The sequence below is a fragment of the Panthera uncia genome, chromosome D2 (genome assembly GCF_023721935.1).
Source record: "Panthera uncia isolate 11264 chromosome D2, Puncia_PCG_1.0, whole genome shotgun sequence".
NCBI classification, from domain to species: Eukaryota; Metazoa; Chordata; class Mammalia; order Carnivora; family Felidae; genus Panthera; species Panthera uncia.
In genome coordinates, this window is record NC_064818.1 from 29,070,342 (window position 1) to 29,088,631 (window position 18,290).

An 18,290-nucleotide genomic window follows, 5' to 3' on the forward strand; every position below is an offset into this window, starting at 1 on the left:
TTTTTGTCTATGTTCCCTAAATCATACAGTACGATGTTGAAGTGAAATGGCAGTAGTGAGTATCTCTGTCTTATTCCTGATTTTAAAGTGTATAACTACACGTTTCTTCATTTAGAATAATTTTTTTTTCATATGCACGGTTAGTGTTTTACTTTTGGAGAATGGCTCTAAAACATCACACGAAGACAAGCTGAGAGGTAACGTTTAAAATAGTTTTATAAGGATCTGTTACCGGACATGTAATGACTGTTTACTCTACAAAGTCTTGATCACAGAGCTTATAATATACCTACTAGGTGGTAGCACCAGGTTTTCCAGACAGTCACTCAGCATTTTCCTCTTAATCTGCACAGACTTCTCATTAGCTGCCTTCTGCTTTTGCTGTGTGATCTCAGAGTCCCTCCCCTTTCTCTGAAAAGTAGTTAAGTTACACTCTTTTCTTTTTCCCTTGTTAATTTCCTGGGATTTCTTCATGTTTTCCTGATGGCAAGTTCTCGCTGATTTCCTCGGGCCCTGCCCACTGCTGGACCAAGCCTGAAACAGAGCACCCATGAAAAGCGGGGCTTCCTCCTGTGCTCAGCGGCCACCTCCCCTTGCGGATCTTGAAGGCTGAGCACCTGCTCCATCGACCTAGAATGATTTTTATGTGTTTTTGGGAGTGCCTTTTATCAGCTTAAATAAGTTCTCCTTTAGTCATAGTCTACTAAGACGTTTTGTTTTCCCACGAACAGGTATTGAATTTTGTCAAATTCTTTCACTACACTGTTGAAATAGTGTACATTTTTTTCTCATAAAAGTGAGTAACTTCTATTTAATGATATTAAAGCATCACTGCAATGCTGGATAAACCCATCTTGGTCATGGTTTGTTACCATTTTTATAACTGTTGGATTTGATATGCTAATATTTTATGTAGAATTTCTGCATCTATATTTGTGAATGATAAGCTTATAATTTTTCTTCTTCATATAGTCATTGTCTAGTTTTTGTATGGGTATACGTGTCTCATGATATGAATTTTTGTTCTCTGAAAGAACTCATTGACAGTTTCGTGGCTTCAAAAGCCATTTGAGCCTTTTATTTTCTTTGGGATAAGATTTTAACTACCGCTTCAATTTTTTTTTTTTTGAATAATCATGCTATCCAGGCTTTCCATTGTTTCTTGAATCAGATTGGCAGGTTATATTTTTCCAAGAATTTATCCATTTTGTCTAATTTTTCAAATACGATGACCTAATTTTTTTTTTTTTTAGATTTGGATATAATTCAAACAACATAAAATTTACCTTTTTAAAGTATAAAATTCAGTGTTTTTGAAAAATATTAGCAAGTTATGCATCTGTTACTACCATCTAATCCCAGAATGTTTTCATTGCCCCTAAGGAACCTTTATACCCATTAGTAGTCACTCTCCATTCCTCCTGAGCCCTACCCCAGGCAAACCCTGATCAGCTGTCTCTATGGATTGCCTATTCTGAACATTCCATATGATACACTCATGCCATATGTGCCCTTTTATGTCTGGCATCACTCACTTAATGTTTTCAAGGTTCATTCATGTTGTAGCATGTGTCAAAGCTTACTTCTGGTAAATGCCAAATAATATTCCATTGTAGGGATATACTGCATTTTGTTTATCCCTTCATAAGTTCATGGGTATTTGCTTGTTTTTACATTTGGTTATTATGAATGGTGCTGCTGTGAACCTTTTGTGAACTAGTTTTTATGTAAACATATGATTTTAATTCTCTTGGATGCGTATCTAGGGATGAAATTGCTGGCCCATATGGTAATTCTATGTTTTAACTTTGGGGGGAACTGCCAAATTGTTTCCCAAAGTGGCTGCATCATTTACATTCCCACCACAGCAGTGTGTGTGTGTGTGTGTGTGTGTGTGTGTGTGTGTGTGTAGTAGAGAATTACACCACCACATCCTCATCAACATTTGTTATTGTCAGTCTTTTTTTTTTTTAATGTTTATTTATTTGGAGAGAGTGCAAGCATGCACGCACACAAGTGCAAGTGGGGAAGGGAGAGAGAGAGAGAGAGAGAGAGAGAGAGAGAGACCGAGACCCAAGCAGGCTCCACGCCCAGCTCAGAGCCTGACACGGGGCTCGATCTCATAACTGTGAAATCATGACCTAGGCATAAATCAAGAGCTGGTTGCTCAACCGACTGAGCCACCCAGGTGCCCTGACAGTCTTTTTGATTATAGCTATCCTAGTTGTTATGAAGTAGTATCTCAGTATGGTATTGATTTGCATTTCCCTAGTGACTATTGATATTGACTATCTTTAAAAAAAGTTTTTTTTAATGTTATTTATTTTTGAGAGAGACAGAGACAGAATGCGACTGGGTTGGGGGCAGAGAGAGAGAGGGAGACACAGAATCGGAAGCAGGCTCCAAGCTCCGAGCTGTCAGCACAGAGCCCGACGCGGGGCTCGAACTCACAGACCGCGAGATCATGACCTGAGCTGAAGTCGGACGCTCAACCGACTGAGCCACCCAGGTGCCCCTGATATTGAGCATCTTTTTATATGCTTATTGCTCATATGTATATCTTCTTTGGCGACATATCTACTAAAGTCCTTAGCCCATATTAAAAATTGGCTATTTCTCTTTTTATTGTTGAGCTTTATGTGTTCTTTATATATTCTGGATATTAGACCCTTTTTGGATGTATGATTTACAAACAATTTCTCCCATTTTGGTGGCTTGTCTTTTCATTTTCTTGATAGTGTCCTTTGAAGCATACAAGTTATACTTTTCATAAAGTCCAATTTATTTTTTCTCTTGTTTGTGCTGTCGGCATTATATTTAGAAAACTTTTGTCTAACACAAGGTCAAGATTTACCCCTATGTTTTGTTCTCTGAGTTTTATAGTTTTAGTTTTTACATTTAGGTCTTTTACCCATTTTGATGTAATTTTTGTATATGGTGTGAAGTAGAGGTCCAACCTCGTTCTTTTGCATTTGGCTATCCATTGTCAAATCCCAGCACCATTTGCTGAAAGGACTGTTCTCTCTCCATTGATAGGTCCTGGCGCTCTTGTCAGTAATCAATTGATCATAAATACGTGGGTCTATTTCTGGACTCTCAATTCTATTCTATTGATCTATATGTCTATCCTTGTGACATGAAGTGTGTATCTGTAGTTATGTGCCCACGTTCATTCATTACATTGTTCTAAGCCTTCTCTCCTTTTGTTGATCAATTTTGCCAGAGACTTTTTTGTTGTTATTTATTTATGTCTACCTTGTTTGACACTAAGATATTTGCATCAGCTGTTTTATGGTTAATGTTTGCATGTTGTATTATTTTCTGTCCTTTTATTTTCAACAATCTGTACCCTTGTATTTAAAGAGCATCTCTTGCAAACAACGTTTAGTTGGATCTTATTTTGTCTTGTTTTTATGTTGTATGATAATTTCTGTTCTCTAAATGAAGCAATTTATTCTATTTACATTTAGTGTAATTATAGTTATGGATGGCTTTAATCCTACCATCTTAATGCTTTGTTTTTTATTTGTCTTATCGGTTATATGTTTATTTATGTTTTCCTGACTTCCTTTGGATTAATCAAAGTAGTTTTATTATTCCATCCTATTTCATCTGTTGGCTTCTAATTTTTTTAATGTTTATTTATTTTTGAGAGAGAGAGAGAGAGAGAGAGAGGGAGAGAGAGGGAGAGAGAGAGAAAGTGGGGGAGGGGCAGAGAGAGAGGGAGACACAGAATCCGAAGCAGACTCCAGGCCCTGAGCTGTCAGCACAGAGCCTGACGCGGGGCTTGAACTCATGAACTGTGAGATCATGACCTGAGCTGAAGTTGGTTGCTTAACCAACTGAATCGACCAGGTGCCCTTTAATGTTCATTTAATTATTTTTGGAAAGAGAGACAGAATGTGAGGGGGATAGGGACAGAGAGAGAGGGAGACACAGAATCTGAAGGAGGCTCCAGGTTCCCAGCTGTCAGCACAGAGCCAGATGCAGGGCTCGAACCCATGAACAGTGAGATCATGACCTGAGCCAGATGAGTCGGATGTTTAACCGACTGAGCCACCCAGGTGTCCCCGGTAAGTTTCAACAAATGCATTTCCTGGTACAACTTAGACAACATTATCTTCACCCTGGAAAAGTTACCTTGTTCAAGGTGGTACTTTAGGGATTACAGTATGGATTTTTATGTATCTCAGCCTACCTTGATTTAGTGTTTTACCATTTCATGAACAATGTAAGAACCTTATTGTAATCTCTTTACCATCCCCCTGCCCTTTATGCTGTTTTTGACATACAGTATACATATATGTTACAATTCCTATAATACACAGTTACTGTTGTTTTGAATAGTTGATAGTCTTTTTATATTAAGAACTGTGTTATATTAATCCACTTGGCTACTTTTTCTTTCATTTTGCAGTTCTGTGATTCCATCTAGGATCATTTTCCTTCAATCTGGAAAACTTCAGTTAGCATTTCTTGTAATACAGTACTACTGATGGTAAATTCTCTCAACATTTATTTGTCTGAAAATATCTTTTTTTTTTTTTTTTTTTTTTGCCTCATTTTGGCAGGATATAGAATTCTAGTCTGGCAGGGTTGTTTTCTTCCAGTATTTTAAGGATGTTATTTCATATTCTTCTGGCTTCCATAGTTTTTGTTGAGAAGTCCATCATCATTCTTATTGTTTTTCTCCTGCAAGTAGTGTGTCTTTTTATTGTGGCTGTTTTTAAGGGTTTCCTTTTATCTTTAGTTTTTAGCAGTTTAATTATAATGTGCGTAGGTGTGGCTTTCTTTTTATTTGTTCTGCTTGAGATTTGCTGAGAGCTTCTTTAACCTGTGAGTTGCTGTCTTTGTTGGATTTTGAAAATTGTTGGCTTGAGACCCATTATTTCTCCTCTCTCCTCCTAAGATTCTGATGTACATATGTGAGATTATTTTTTCACATCTCACATGTCTTTCATATTCTGTTTTGTTTTCATCAATTTTTCCCTGCATGCTTCACTTTGCAGAGTTTCTGCTCACCAGCCTTTAAGTTCACTGAGCTTTCTTCTGTTGTATTCAATCTGCCATAAGCTCAGAATGAATTCTTTTTTATTTTGAAGATATTTTAAACAAAATACTGCATGAGAAATGCTTAGCAGAGGAAATGACTAGGGAGGGTGCACACAATAAATTATTATCATCAGCATAAGATTAAGAGAAAATGTTTTTTGCTATTTTTATATTTATATCCAGTTTTATTGGGTAATGGTGAGAGAATGTCTTATAGAGTATAAGAAAATAAAACACACCGGTATTTAAAAAAGTTTTAATGAGATATAATTGACATATAACATTGTTTTAGGTGTAATGATCTGAGGGTGCTTGGGTGGCTCAGTCAGTTTAGCATCTGACTCTAGATTTCATCTCATGGTTAATGGGATTGAGCCCCATGTTGGGTTCTGTGCTGAGCATGGAGCCTGCTTGGTATTTTCTCTCTTTCTCTCTCTCTCTCTCTCTGCTCCTCCCCCACTCTCTCTCAAAAATAAATAAATAAACATTAAAAAATAACATATAACAATCTGATATAGGTATATGTTGCAAAGTGACTGCCACAATACGTTTAGTTAAAATCCATCACCACACATAGTTAACAATTTTTTCTTATGAAGAACTTTTTTCTTCATAGTTTATTTTCTTCAAAAGTTTCTTATGAGAACTTTTAAAATATACTGTCTTGGCAGCTTTCAAATATACAATACAGTATTTGTTAACTATAGTCACCATATTGTGCATTATATCCCCAGGACTTATCTTATAACTGGAAGTTTGTACCTTTTGGCAACCTTTACCCATGGTGCCCACCCTCTTCCCCCTCCATCTTTAGCAACATCTTATCTGTTCTTTGTATCTATGAATTCAGGTTTTTTTATATTCCACATATGATTGCGATCATATGGCATTTGTCTTTCTCTGTCTGACTTCTGTAGTTTAACATAATACTCCATGTCCTTCCGTGTTTTTGCAAATGGCAGAATTTCCTGTTTTTATGGATGAATAATATTCCATTGTTTACGGATACCACATTTTCTTTATCCATTCATTCACTGATGGACACAGGTTGTTTTTATATCCTGACATGTTGTAAATGATGCTGCAATGAACATGGAAATACGGATATCTCTTTGAGAGAGTAATTCCACTCCTTCTTAAAAAAATTTTTTTAAGTTTATTTATTTTGAGAAAGAGCAGGGGAGAGGCAGAGAGAGAGGGAGAGAGATAATCCCAAACAGGCTTCAGTCTGAAAGCACAGAGCCCGATGTGGGGATTTAACTGGTGAACTGTGACATCATGACCTGAGCCCAAACCAAGAGTCAGATGCTTAACCGACTGAGCCACCCAGGTACCCCAGTAATTCCAATTCTTTTGGATTAATATCCAGCAGTGGAAATGCTGGGTCATATGATAGTTTCAGTTTTAATTTTTTGAGGAACCTCTACTGTTTTCCAAGTAGCTGAATCAATTTATATTCCCATCAACAGTGCACAGGGTTCCCTTTTCTCTGTATCCTCTCCAACACTTGTTATATCTTGTCTTTTTGATAACAACCAGCTTAACAGACAGGAGGTGATATCTCACTGTGGATTTGATTTGCATTTCCCTAATGATTAGTGATGTTGAGCACCTTTTCATGTACCTGTTGGCCATTTGTATGTCTTCTCTGGAAAAATATCTATTCAAATACTCTGCCCAATTTTTTAAAAACACTTAAAAATGTTTATTTATTTTTTGAGACACAGAGAGAGTGCCAGTGTGTGTGTGTGTGTGTGTGTGTGTGTGTGTGTGTGTGTGTTTGAGCAGGGGAGGAGCAGAGAGACAGGGAGACAGAAAATCCCAACCTGACAGCACAGAGCCTGACATGGGGCTCAATCTCATGAACTGTGAGATCATGACCTAAGCTGAAATCAAGAATCTGACATTTAACCGACTGGCAGGTGCCCCTGCCCATTTTTAATTATATATTTTGGATGTTAACCTCTTGTCAGATACATGATTTAAAAATATTTTCTTTCATTCTTTATAAGCTGACTTTTCATTTTCTTGATGGTTCCCTTTGCTGTACAGAAGAATTTTAGTTTGATATTGTCTCACTTGTTTATTTTTGCTTTTGTTGTCTTTGCTTTTAGTGTCAAATAAAAAAAAATCTTTGCCAAGACCAATAATGTCAAAGAGCTTAGTGCTTATTTTCTTCTAGGAGTTTTATGGTTTCGGGTATTATGTTTTAAGTCTTTAATACGTTTTGAGTTCATTTTTTTGTATGGTGTAAGAATCCAGTTTCATTCTTTTGCACATGGCTGTTTTCCCAACACCATTTATTGAAGATACTATCCTTTTCCCATTGTACAGCCTTGGCTGCTTTGTTGAAAATTAATTGACCATAAATGTATGGGCTTATTTATTGGTCTGTTCAGATTTTATATTTTTTAATGGTTTAGTCTTGACAGTTTTGTGTTTCTAGGAATTTATATCTTCTAGGCTGTCCAATTTGTTGGCATATAATTGTTCATAGTAGAATTTTACTTTGTATTTCTGTGGTATCAGTTGTAGCATCTCTTTCATTTATGATTTGATTTTATTTGATTCCTTTCTACTTTTTTCTTGAAGAATCTAGCCAAAATTTTTAGTTTATCTTTTCAAAAGAAAAAAACACAGCTCTTAGTTTCATTGATCTTTTCTATTGTCTTTTTAGTCTCTATTTCATTTGTTTCCACTCTGAGCTTTGTTATTCCTTCCTTCTACTAACTTTGGGCTCTTTTTCTACTTCCTTTAGGTGTAAAGTTAGGTTGTTTGAGATCTTTCTTCTTTCTTAATTCAGTGCTTATCACTATGAAGTTAGAACTGCTTTTGGCTACATCCCCTTAGTTTTGGTAGGTTGTATTTCCATCTTCCTTTGTCTCAAGATATTTTTTGACTTCTCTTTTGATTTCTTCTTTCACATATTGGTTGTTCAGTAGCATTTTGTTTATTCTCCACACATTTGTGGATTTTCCAGTTTTCTTCTTGTAATTTATTTCTAGTTTTATACCATTGTGGTCAGAAAAGATGCTTGGTATGATTTCAGTCTTCTTAAATTTATTGAGACTTGTTTTGTGGTCTAATATATGATCGATCCTGGAGAATGTTCCATGTACACTCGAAAATATGTTTTCCATTGCTTTCAGATGGAATGTTCTCTATATGGCTGTAAAGTCATTCTTTTTCATTTTTTTTTTCTTTTCGCTCCTCTGATTGGATGCATTCCATTGCCCTGTCTTTCAGTTTGCTGATGCTTTCTTCTGTTTCATCTAGTCTGATGTTGAGCCATTTTACTGGATTTTTCAGTTTAGTTGTATTCTTCAGCTGTATGATTTCTGTCTGTTTGGTTTTTTTTCTTATATTTTAAACCTCCTAGTTGAAATTCTCATTTTGTTTATACATCATTCTCCTGACCTTGGTGAGCATCTTTGTGAACGTTATTTTGAATTATTTATCAGGTAAATCCCTTATCTGTGTTTCATTAAGTTCCTTTACTAGAGTTTCATCTTATTATTTAATTTGGAACATATTCTTCTGTTTCTTCATTTTCCTTGACTAAGTTGGTTTCTATGCATTAGATAAAACAGCCACCTCTCCCAGTCTTGAAAGAGTAGGAGATGAACTTTATCATTTTTTTAAATGTTTATTTATTATTGAAAGAGAGAGTCAGAGCGTGAGCAGGGGAGGGGCCGAGGGAGAGGGAGACACAGAATCTGAAGCAGGCTCCAGGCTCTGAGCTGTCAGCACAGAGCCCGAGGCGGCGCTTGAACTCATAAACCGCGAGATCATGACCTGAGCTGAAGTCGGATGCTTAACTGACTGAGCCACCCAGGTGCCCCTGAACTTTATTATTTAACCCTGCCCTAGCTCTTGGTTCTCTCTCAAGCCTTTGTAATTGTCCAAGCAGCCTTCTTTGTTCTTGGTGGTTCCCAGTAGTTGAGCGTGTGCCAAGGCATGTCAGTGTCCCAGAAGAAAGAATTTCAGTCAGCACCTAGATGTAGGCTGACTGGAAGCTAGACTCTCAGACAACAGCTTTTAAAGTATGCAACTATACCTCTTTCGGGGAAACACTGGGAGATGGACATCCTCTTTGTTTCCTCTGCACTGATCCCTGGGAAGACAGCCAATTGAGAACTGTTTCTGGGTTTGCTACAGTCCTGTCAAACCCATGAACACAAGCCATACTGGCCACCAGAGCCAGGCTGTCAAGAGTTGTATCTCCTGGGCCACAGCCACAAAAGCCAGGGTGCCAGACTTACACACTCCTTTTCTGGAGACACAAGAGACCTGGGGCAGGGTAGAGAGAAAGTGTAAAGATGGTACCTGCCAGCCTCCTCTTTTTTTGAAGGGGATTGCCACTGGCCCCTAGATATGTGTTACATTAAAAGCCTGAACCTCAGACTGCAGTTTTAAGATCTTCAAGTAGGCCTTGTGAGGAAAAATGGTTTTTCCATCTACTGCCTCTGCACTGTGTCCGGGGGGGATAGGCAGTTAAAAATATTTGTTTGTTTGTTTGTTACAGTTCTGAGACCCTGGAATGTAAGTCCCACTGACCACCCAAGCCACATAAGCAAGGCATATCCTGTGGGTGGCAGTTACAAAACCTAGGGCACCAGATATGTGCACAAGCTCCTTTCTGGGAGACACTGGCAACCTGGAGTGAGGCATAGGGAAAGTGTAAAGATGGATTAATGAATTCTTAACTTAAAATATTGTATTTTTTCAATTGTAGAATATCCATTTTTTTTTTTAGCAATTCAATAGATTCAATTCCTCTGTTGGCATTCTTTATCTTTTCATCCATTTTGTACATCTTTTCTTTAACATATTTATAATAGTTTTTAAAAGTCTTTGTCTGCTAATTCTAACTCCAGTTCTGGATCACCCATATGACTTTTTCTATTGCTTATTTCTTCCTCTTGCTTATAGGTCACATTTTTCTAATTCTTCACATTATTCCCCCCACCCCATCTCTCTCTCTCTCTCTCTCTCTCTCATATATTAATAGCCACAGAATCTGAAGTAGATGTTATTTTTTCCCAGAGTGAGAACAACTCTTTCTTCTCTGAGACAGCTGAAATGATGGACTCATTACTTCAATCCAGTTTGATATTGAGCTGGATCAGCTTACTTTTAATTTCAAATATCTTTAAGATTAATGTTAATCTTGTCTTTATTGCAGGCCCTCTTTTCAAGTACACTTCTCTTTCTCAAACATAATATTTCAGGAAATCTCTCCCTGAATTTCCATTCTAACCCTTAGACTCCTCTATTGCCCAGAACATAGTAAAATTGCTGTGGTGGAACACAAGCCAGTGGGGAAAACCAGCTGTGCACTTGAGGCTTTGTAAAGTTCTACTTTGTCAAGCCAACCCACATGGCCATTAAAAGCTGGCTTTTTTTTTTTCTCATTCTTTCTCTCAGCAGGTTTGTCTTTGCTCTGACAAGTCCAATTCCTATCAGTCCCTGCCTAGACTCAGCAAATGCCCTCAGAGAGGAAAGCAGTCACTAATCTCCATTCGCCTTAGAAGAGTTCTTTCTGCCCTAGAATTTAATTTCATTAGATTTCTTTGTATCTCTAGCTTTCCAGTGCCTCTAAAAAGAAATGTGATTTTTTTTTTAGCTTATCCATTTTTCCCCCCAGTTATTATAGTGATCTGCTGCTGCTTCAGTAGGTTAAGTGTCCAACTCTTGATTTCAGCTTGGGTCATGATCTCATGGTTCAAGCCCCACACTGGACCCTGTACCAATAGTGTGGAGCCTGCTTGGGATTCTTTCTCTTTCTATCTCTTTCTTCTTCTCTCTCTGCACCTTCCCACTCATGCTCTCTTTGTCTCTCAAAATAAATAAATAAACTTAAAAAAAAGTACTTTCAAGGAGAGACTTTACGTGGCAAGTTGAGGATTTATATGCCTCAGTATATTTTTTATGATGCCCTCATATTTGAGTGATAATTTGGCTGGATATAAAATTCTAGATTCAAGAATCCTTTCCTTCAATTCATTAAATTATTGTTTTCTTATCTCATTGTTGCTGTTGAGAAGCCTAATGTCAATCTAGTTCTTATGATTTGGTGTCTCTCTAGAAGCTTTTAGAATTTTTTTCTTTGTTTTGTCTATGGTATTCTGTAATGTGGGATGGATTTTCCCTTATATCTTTTGTTTAGGACTCTATAGCCGGGGCACCTGGGTGGCTCAGTCGGTTAAACATCTAACTTCGGCTCAGGTCATGATCTCACAGTTCGTGAGTTAGAGGTTCGTGAGTTCGAGCCCCGTGAAGGGCCCTGTGCTGACAGCTCAGAGCCTGGAGCCTTCTTCGGATTTTGTGTCTCCTCCTTTCTCTGTCAGGAGGGAGCCCACTCATGCTATCTCTATCTCTCATAAATAAATAAACTTAAAAAAAAAGACTCTACAGCCTTTTCATTCTGAGGTCCTTCATTTTTACTTAGTTGTAGGAAATGTATCTGTTTTATTTTCAAATATTTTCTATTTTATTTTTCTCTTTTTCTGGAATTCCTATTATCCAAATGTTGATACTTCTACTTTTTTTTTTGGCACATCTACTTTTATTATTCATATTATTTAACTTTTCTATTTCTTTTTCTTTCCCTGCTTCCTACTAGGAGAGTTTCTCAATCTAATCTTTTAACTCAGCAATTCATTCTTCAGCTATACCCATTCTAATAGATGTGTCCATCTATTATGTTTTGCCTCTTATTTTCTTAAGAGTGTTTCCCAAAAAGCAAAAGTTTTTAATTTCAAGAAGTTTAACTTATTACTTTTTTCTTTCATGGCTTATGCTTTAGGTGTCCTACATGTATATGTAATATATCAAATATATATGCACACACTTGTATATACATGTGTGTATGTATATATGCCTAATTTTCCATTATGTTGTTTTTCAACTCTATATTATGTTTTTCATATATAATGCCTCTATATTTTAAATAATTTCATATCTTTTTTTAAAATACTTTCATATCTTATTTCATGCTGTTCTTTATCTCATTAAGTATATCCATCATCCTTACTTATTTTACCTTCTTGGTCTGCCTGTTCTATTTCTGCTTCAAATGGTATCTGTTCCTAGTTTGTCGTTGTTCTTTGCAGGTCATTCTGGTCCTCAGATATCTAGGTAGTTGCCTGGTGAACTTCGTCACTTAAGGGTTATCCACTACTCTGTCTTGGAATGTGTGTTGGGTTAGACCCTGAGGCTAGAGCCTGCTCTGAGTCAGTCCCAGTGAATTCATGGAGAAGGGAGAAGCAGAGCTCTAGAATGTAGACTCCTGGGCCCCCAAATCCACTGTTCAACGTTCCTGTTAGCCCCAAGTATTCCCTTGGTGAGGGTTTTAGGGACTGACCTTTAGTCTGTTATGCAGAAGTGGTGCTGGGAGGGAATATCTCACTGGGTTATCATCTACCAGCCCTTGAGGGTGAGCAAATAATACCTGAGGCTAGTCAAGCCTCATTTGCTTTTCTGGCTTTTTACTCAAGCAGGACTTATGTCTTGGTCTTACTCCATGGGCCCCTATACTGGGGTCTGAGACATTCCTGCCCCTAGTGGAGGATCAGGAAGTGATTATCTCAGGTTATATGCAGGGAGAGGCAGGAGTAGATTTTATAACACTTTTCTCTAACCTTCACTATTTTTCGCCTACCCAATCAGACATTTCCCATGGTGCAGCTGATACACGTGGGTATGCTTGTTTTTGTTTGTGGCAGTGGTAAGAAAAATGGGATTCTACTCTACGCATTACTCTGCATCTAACTTTTTTGACTTAACAATACATCATGGGTAACCATTATGATTTATGTCCATTTTTTCTTTTCTTTTCTTTTTCTTTTTTCTTTTTTACAGCTTCTTATAAGCCTAAATGAAATACTATTCACCAGGTACCCTGGTGCTGATAAAAGCACAGTATATTTCATAGTCAGCTGTGGAGGGACAGAGGACAGGGCTGGATGCAAAAATAAATCTGATGGTGGGATTAGGCCTGAGGGGCAGAGGGAAGGAGATTGACATTTCTCTGGGAAACTGGCAGGTTAGCCAATGTCCCCGGTCAAATCCATTTCCTCTGACACCCAAAGCACTTACTATAAAACCCTCACTACTGACACGATGGCTGCCTGGCTCATTTTTCTTGTGTATATGTGTGTTTGAGGGCTTCCTACTTCTACTCTGCTCCCATCCCCCACTGCTCACCCACATCCTTTCTCTCCTGTGCCTGGTACACAGAAGGCAGCACTTACTGGGTCAGATTGGGAATTCATCTTTCCTCTGAAAGAGTTAGAGCTATGTATATGGTCGTCTCTGGGCCCCAGATCCTAGTCTGTCTAGATTTCTGAATCAGGAGATGCTTCTGGTAGAGAGGACAGAGTGGACTGTCCTGGGACTGAAGCTTGGGATCTGAACTGCGACAGTGTCTGGAGTTTTATACAAAAGAGAATTGAATTGTAGATCAGCTGGGAGGTTATTGTGATAGCCCTGGTGCCCTGTGCCTGCAGGGCACTGGAACCCTGTGGGAGCACATAGCTGGCATTTTTTTTGCTTGAGATTAGGAAGTCTTTTGCTTCCTCTGTGAAGAGGCTTGAATTCAAAGGACTGTTGTGGTAGGATGGAGTCTTTTTCTTGGTAAAAATGAAACAGAGATTTGGCTCCAGTTGTTACGAGGTGGTGGGCAGATGAGCTCTCTCTCCAGCCTTTGGTGGAAAGCAAGTTTAAGAGCTTGCGGTCACATTTTTGTCCGACATCATAGAGAGCATAGAGAAGCTGTGATTCCAGACCCAGAGGAGTGAGAATTTATCTCGGTGTGACTCTCCAAAGACCGTCTTTATTCAAGAAATGTCAGAGACCCATTTCATAGTAAGTTTCTTCTGAGGTTTTGCTTTGGTTAATGGTAAGTTCCCTCTCATCACTTAAGGGCTGACATCATCTCCAGATAGTGGTGTCCCTGAGAGCCTTCCCAAGCCTGGGAGGTACTGACCAGTGGTGGGAACACCAGGCTGAAAGGCAGTTCCCCTGTGTTGTATTTTCTCCTGGGCCTCAGTCTGGCTCTGTCTGAGATGTACTAATCATCTCTCTGCCTTCTTCCCAGGCTGTTGGGAGAGAGTGAGAGTACAAGTTTGAAGGAGAATTTAAGTTGCTTTGTTATACTCTGCCAAAGTTTGTCTTCTCAAAGTTGGCTTTTTTGTTAGCATATTCTTTGGAGCAGGACTTGTCTAGGCTTCGGTTTCTCAATTTGGAGAAGAAATTGGACAGTACCCAACTGCAAGGAGACTGGCATTGAATGTGCAGGATGGTTAAACGAATGTGTGAATGAACGGACAATTGGTTGGATGTGACGAGGAACCTCAGGATGACACAAGAAACATGTTCTGAGGACTGTTTCCTCCAGAAACTAAGTAGATCCTGGCTGTGAAGTGGTTAATACACATAAGCACTGGCAGTTTAAATATATGGTCCAAGTCATGAATGCAGGGCTTAAGAAAAACCACACGGGAGAGGTATCAGTGAGCTGGGGAGCATCAGAGGCTTGGGCCAGGGTTAGGAATTAGATCCTGTGACCTTTATTTAACATTCTTCAGAAAGTGGGCCAGTCTGCACAGCCACCCTCTCATGTTAGCTGGCTCAGCTGAAGGGCATATGTACTTGAAGTTTCTATCATGTTCACTTTTGCTTCGATAAAAGCATTTAGAAGTTTGGGGTCTTCTATTTGGTTGGTCAGTGATTGTGTCTTTCTTTACTAAGGATCACAGATTAACATGACTGCCACCCTTGGAAGGTTGTGGGGAAGGAGGAAAAGATTTTCTGTAAGAGTCTAGAGAACTAATGCCGGTAGAAGGAAGTCAGGGGGAGGCAGGTTTCATCTCAGACACCACCAGCCAACCATGGAAAAGGCTGCTTTAAAGGGTGAGGTACTGGGATGCCTGGGTGGCTCAGTTGGCTAAACATCCAACTCTTGGTTTTGTCTCAGGTCATGTTCTTACAGTTTTGGGAGTTCAAGCCTCACATTGGGCACTGTGCTGGCAGCAGGGAACCTGCTTGGGATTCTCTCTCTCTCTCCCTGCCCCTCTCCACTCACTCTGTCTCTTTCCCTCTCAAAATAAACTTAAAAAAAATTTAAACATAATAAAAAACAATAATAAAGGATGAGATCTTCTTTTGCATGGGGGTGGGGAACATGATGTACTAGGTTCTTTTCAGCTCATAGAATATGCTTTCACCCCTTGGAGTCTTATCCCCTGGGAAATTAACCTCTGAATTGCTAAAATCCTTGTATTTTATCCCCACTTGCAACCCCATCAAACAACTGGTCACATTTCTCTCTGCAGCTATAAACTCCTATCAGGCATTCTCTCAAAATATCATCTATGAATTCCAATTTCAGGAAGAGCATGTGGAGAGCCTAGAGAGTAGAAGAGAAGCAGGGTCTATTATACTTTGAGTGAATGAATGCACTTGACTGTAGACATCGAGAACGTGGCTCTCAACTTGAGCAGGTTGTGGAATGGTCAAGAGGGCTTATTAAACACAGATTGTTGGCTTCTTCCCCAAAGTTTTCAATTTGATAGGTCTGTGGCAGGGCCTCAGGATGTACATTGTTAGCTGTTGCCACTTGTGCAGGGACCACACTTGGAGAACCACTGCCCTGGAGGGTAGAGACCTCAGCCAGCCTACTCTCAGTAAGTCCCAAATCTGCAAGGGCTGAGTTAATAAATTTCAGGGCACATCTTCCTCCTCCACCACATTCTCCTCCTCTTTCATTAAGGATCACTTGTCCCTGCCCCACTGGCTTGAAAGAAAACTCTGACCCAGACCAGCATGTCCCAGACCCAAAGTCACTTCCTCTGGGAAGCCTTCCATGAGTTCTTAGGATTAGATGTTGTGGCTCACTATACTTCCCCATGATAGTAACCAGACACAAGTCACAATTTGTAATGATAATTCATGTGATTTCTTAATTAACATCTCTTTCCCCAAGAGACTATAAACAAAGCTCTATGAAGGTAGGATTGAAGAAAAGTAGGAAAGAGGGGCACCTGAGTGGCTCAGTCACTTAAGCGTCTGACTTCAGCTCAGGTCATGATCTCATGGTTGGTGAGTTTGAGCCCCATGTCGGGCTCTGTGCTGACAGCTTAGAACCCGGAGCCTGCTTCAGATGGATTCTGTGTCTCCCTCTTTCTCTCCCCCTCCCCTGCTCATGTTTTGTCTGTCTGTCTCTCAAAAAAATAAAAAACATATAAAAAAAAAGTTAAATCTTTAAAAAAAAGGTAGAAAAGAGGTAAGGCAGCTGGATGGGGGAAGAGTGGTGGGTCATCCCCAGGATTATGGAAAAGAATGAAAGAACATGGGATTTTGTTCCCAAAAAAGTGCCTCCTGAAGGGAAGAGGAAGGAAGGAGGTGACATTCATGAGGATTTTTGGCTCAGGTCTGCCCCAGCTCTGTCTGGCACCAGTCAGATATTTGTCTTCTCTGTTTTCCCCACCAATCTGAGTATTTCACCTCTCTGCAGATTTTATTTTTAATCAAATTTTTAAAAATGTTTATTTATTTTACGGGGCGCCTGGGTGACTCAGTTGGTTCAGTGTCCTACTTCAGCTCAAGTCATGATCTCATTGTCCATGGGTTTGAGCCTTGCGTCAGGCTCTGTGCTGACAGCTCAGAGCCTGGAGCCTGCTTTGGTTTCTGTGTCTCCTTCTCTCTCTCTGCCCCACCCCCACTCATATTCTGTCTCTGTCTCTGTCTCAAAAATCAAGATTAAAAAAAAAAAGGGGCACCTGGGTGGCTCAGTCGATTGACCATCTGACTTTGGCTCAGGTCATGATCTCATGGTTTGTGAGTTTGAGCCTTGCATTGGGCTCTGTGTTGACAGCTCAGAGCCTGGAGCCTGCTTCAGATTCTGTGTCTCCCTCTTTCTCTCTCCCTTCCTTGCTCTCTGTCTCTGTCTCTGTCTCTCTCAAAAATAAATTAACTTTAAAAAATTAAAAAAAAAAGATTAAAAAAATTAGGGGCACCTGGGTGGCTCAGTCATTTAAGTGCCCAACTCTTGATTTCGGCTCAGGTCGTGATCTCGTGGTTCATGAGTTCAAGCCCCAGACTGGGCTCTGTGCTGACAGTGTGGAGCCTGCTTAGGATTCTCTGTCTCCCTCTCTCTCTCTGCCCCTCCCCTGCTCATGCTCTCTCTCTTTCTCAAGAATAAATAAACATTAAAAAAAAAAGCTGACACTTAACAACTCTTTTAAGTGTTTATTTTTGAGAGAGATTGAAAGCATGAGCGGAGGGGCAGAGAGAGAGGGAGACAGAGGATCTGAAGCAGGCTCTGTGCTGACAGCAGAAAAGCCGATGTGGGGCTTGAACTCACGAACCATGAGATCACGGCCTGAGCTGAAGTCGGATGCTTAACCAACTGAGCCACCCAGGCGCCCCTCTCCTCAGATTTTAAAAGTTGAGTTGATTTTTCTAGCTCTGAGCTACTTCTAGCTCTAAGCCTCAGCTATTGCATCCATAAAATAAAGAGTTAGAGCCCCAGGGTGGGAGAGATCTGAGTTAAAAACCCAGTTCTGCTACATTTTCATGTACATACCGCTGCATTTCTTTGAGCACCTGACTTAGCTTCGGTAAGCTTCGGCTTCTCTGGGCATAAGAAATGGTTTCTGCTTCCTGGCATTTTGGGGAAGCTTCCAGAGTCAATGCATGGGAAATCTTTAGCACAATGCCTGGCACACAGTAGGGCTCAGTGCACCCGGGCTGCCCTTTCATCACCGTCACCACCGTCCTCTTCACTGTTGTCCCCATTCCTGTCTGCCTCACCCAAGGTTTTTGCGAGGTACCTATGAGTGGGATAACAAATTTCATAACCAGAAAGCATCCTCTGAATGTCTAGGGCACCAAATGCCCCAACCCCTGCCCACAAGACCACTGGAGCACCCTCTTCATTGGATACAAGGCCACGCTCTACCCCTTCCAGTCCTTTGGTGGCTCTTGATATTATGACAAATGCATCTTTTGTCCCTTTCTGTTCTCAGGACTCCAACTAACCAACTAAAGAGCTGTTGCCCAGAGCATTGTTCCCGAGGAAGAAAAGAGCTAAGCACACACCCACAACTGCTTTGTGCCAAGAATCTACAGTTGGGTTTGCCAAGCAGCATATGTTGTCCTTTTGGAAAATGAGAGTGAGACCGCGTGAAGAGGCAGCAGAGGTGTCTCAAGCCATCTCAAGGCAAGTGAGCGGG

The 18,290-nt window shown here is 39.8% G+C and overlaps 1 protein-coding gene across 1 annotated transcript in view; it reads left to right on the forward strand.

The window, feature by feature from the left end:
* The window catches only part of HK1 (hexokinase 1), a 124,892-nt gene that overhangs the window by 6,780 nt on the left and 99,822 nt on the right, over positions 1 to 18,290 (forward strand). Inside the window, exon 2 of the mRNA XM_049645165.1 lies at positions 18,084 to 18,277. The gene's annotated coding sequence lies outside the window, so the exon portion shown is untranslated. The remainder of the gene's footprint in view (positions 1 to 18,083; positions 18,278 to 18,290) is intronic.